The following is a 3,136-nucleotide window of genomic DNA, read 5'->3' as shown; positions in this document are numbered from 1 at the left end:
TGGGAAGGGGAAGAACTCTCCAACCAGATGCAGCAGCTGGGATTGAAGCTAGTTTATCTTTGTGATGATGAACTGAATTTGGAAGGGGAGAAAAATATTTGTCCATGAAATATTCCAACTGCAGGTAATTTTCCAGGGAATCCCCTGAGTTATGAAAATTTGAGTTAAAAAAAGAAAAAAAAAAGAAAATCAGCCTATTATAACTTTTTATGACTCAACACAAGCAACGGTTCAGACACGGTGCTTCTGAAGTGTTTCACCCCTCCCCATCAGGCTCAAGCTGCAGCAAGGAGAGGGTGGACTTCCCCACCTCTGCTTGGGCATCAGGAGACAGATGGGGTCATTACTGCTGAGCGCCAGCGGTTGCTGGAACGGGCATCCCAAGGGGGTTGGCAGAAGCAATCACTGGTGAGCCTGCCAGAGGTCCAAGGGGTGAGGGGGGTGGCACTGAAGAAATCCCTGGCATCATAGTGGCACTGCTGACAGGTATACTGTCCCTTGGCATGCTAGATGAACCCATTCAAGCTTGGTCCTTCAAGACAGTGCAGACATAAGGGTTCTCCATGGCCTCTCTTGCAGTCAAACCTGACTGGTAGTCACATCACAGCAGCTGTGAAAACCCAAGGCATCCGGGCTAACAAGGTGTTGGTTTTCACTGTGGACAGTGTTCCCATTGATTATATGACTGTCTGCCCAAGAGAACATTGAAATGTGGAATCTTGGCTATCCTCAACAGATCATAATGTTCATAAACAGATCATAAAACAGTTCATGGGAAAATGATGCTTTCTGGAAGATCATACTTGCTAACATATAACACATATCTAAACTATAATCACACATCTGATCACCTACAAGTAGCTCAGGAACTTTGAAAATTCAAGAAGCAATTTGGACATTATATTCTTGACCAGGATGGTAAAACTCAGCCAAACCCTAGTCTATTAGTTATGGTTTTCTGTACTCATGTTCAGTCATGACATTATGGGGCTTCACATCACTGTGCTGTGACAATAATCCAAGGCCTTCAGAATTTCATACAAATAAAATCAAATATCAAAGTCTTTTAATGTCTGGAACAATTGCTTGAAGTCTGTGTTGTTAACATATTCAAAAGCCAAGGCAGGGGTTCACAACAGGGCCTTTTACAATGTCTGCCAGCACAATGATGTTGGGACCACCTCTCAAATCTTTATTTTGTGCTTAATTTTCTTCTTTTCTACTGGCTTGAGAATCTTAACAACTTTTTCATTATTTGTGATGTCAATAAATGCAAACATTTCATTGTATTCACCCCTGCCTAATTTCTGAACAAGCTGGCAGTTGTCTTGATTTTTGTGAAGGAAATGGTGACAGAGGCAGCCATGCTCCCATTTCCTCACACAGACAGCATGGCAGATGCAGAGGAGAAGACAGCTGGGCTGCCAGGTGCAGGGGCCAGAGCCCAGAAAAATTAAGGTTTTTCTCTAAAGTGATATAAGCTGAAACAGCCTCAGTTAGTGATCAGCTAACAAGAAGGTGCTGGCCTCCTGGCCAGACATGAGTTTTGAAAGTTCCCAGTTAGCTAAAGGAGATGGGGAAGGTACATGATGCCCAAGGTGAAAGAAAAGGGGGAGAAATTCCTCTAACTTCGAGGGGGTTAGTGTTTCTATGTTCATTCCCTGAATGTGTAAGTCCACATTATACTTTTTTTCATTTTAGTGCCAGTGAGGCCTATAGAGCAGTTATACTCTCCTTGAGCAGTTATACTCACTAAACTGTTGAACTTACTCAAAGACTTTTTTGGTCCATTTTTAACTGCTTGTTATTGGCCCCTTTCATTTTGATCTGTGTAACGGATAAACAGAGAGGGGAAGTTAAACCGACAAAATTCCACTCCTAATTAGGGAAGACTATGATTTCCCCAGCTGCCAGAGATTAACTCTCAGTGCTTCCTGACCTTAGCCCCAGCACATGGTTGCCAGCACAAGCAAGGTTTTGGCCAGAAGTATCTGGAAAAAAAAAAAAAGCAAAACTCTCTTGCTCTCTGAAACACAGATGCCAGACTCAAAGATTGTTAGATCCAGGGGAGGAGGTACATGAACATAGGAAACAGAGATTTATAGTCTCCTGGGACCTTGCTCATACGAACTTACCACAATAGTGACCATATGCACAAGACCCATGAAAACTCAACCAGGCAAAAACCCAGCATAGAACTGGGGAAACGGGTAGGAGTCCACAACTTTGGAAATCTGGCGATTGGCAGCAAATCACTGCTGGCTGAGGGAGAGTCAATCATTTTTAAGGGAGTGATGCTAGACAGGCTGAACAGGTTCCAGTGTATGAACTCACACAAAGGGACATCTGGGCACACAAACTTGACTCCACAGGTCTTATATATGAGGCAAAATGCATGAAGTCATGCAGGTTGGTATGGGGTGGTACAGACAGAGAAGGGGGTGCTAAATAAATATGATTAAAATATAATGTATGAAATCCACAAACATCAATAAAAATATATTTTTTAAAGTCTAAAGGGAGAACTCTCTGTCAAAGAAAGGGAAAAACAAAAATCACAAGCCACCTTAAATTTTGTTTTTCTCTAGTCAGCAAACCCGTGCGGCACAGAACCTCTGACGTAGTTGGGTCCTCTACCTGTACACCCCCATAAGAACAAAGGCAACATTCCACTCCATGCCCCAGCACTCGGCTACAGAGCACCCAAGATATCCCCTTTAGGCAGCATACTCAGTGCAGCCCTGAGTTCAGGTTATAGCTGCTTTTAGCCAGGCAGAGCAAAAGTGGATCTTCCAGGGAGGCCAGCACTCCACCTTCTCTCACCTTGGACTTGACCCCCACCAGGACTGTGGCTTCAGTGGCAACTGTTGCACTCCCAGCCTTGCATTCAGCACAGGTGCAGCCTTGGCCCCTGGTCCTCCTGCCTTCTGGACCAGCTATCACTCCTCCTCCCAGCTCATGCTTACTTCTAGGTTTTGGGGTTTTTTTCACTAGCCACCTCACATAGAAAGACCCAGCACAGTCATTTTTAAAAAAACAAATTCTCATTTTTCCCTTTTTCTATCCCATACCTTTACATTCATATAGCACTTCCTAATGCTTTAGCCCATACCCAAGTCCCTGACACCACTGTGGG

At 43.9% G+C, this 3,136-nt stretch overlaps 1 pseudogene; it reads right to left on the bottom strand.

The window, feature by feature from the left end:
* Window positions 1-343: 343 nt before the first annotated feature.
* Window positions 344-1,466, bottom strand: LOC103728576 (annotated as a pseudogene).
* Window positions 1,467-3,136: the final 1,670 nt, after the last annotated feature.

This window comes from Nannospalax galili, unplaced genomic scaffold (assembly GCF_000622305.1).
Source record: "Nannospalax galili isolate Female #2095 unplaced genomic scaffold, S.galili_v1.0 C49824912, whole genome shotgun sequence".
Classification (NCBI taxonomy): domain Eukaryota; kingdom Metazoa; phylum Chordata; class Mammalia; order Rodentia; family Spalacidae; genus Nannospalax; species Nannospalax galili.
The sequence above is the reverse complement of the archived record's forward strand: the minus strand, read 5'-3'. Positions and strand labels throughout refer to the sequence as shown.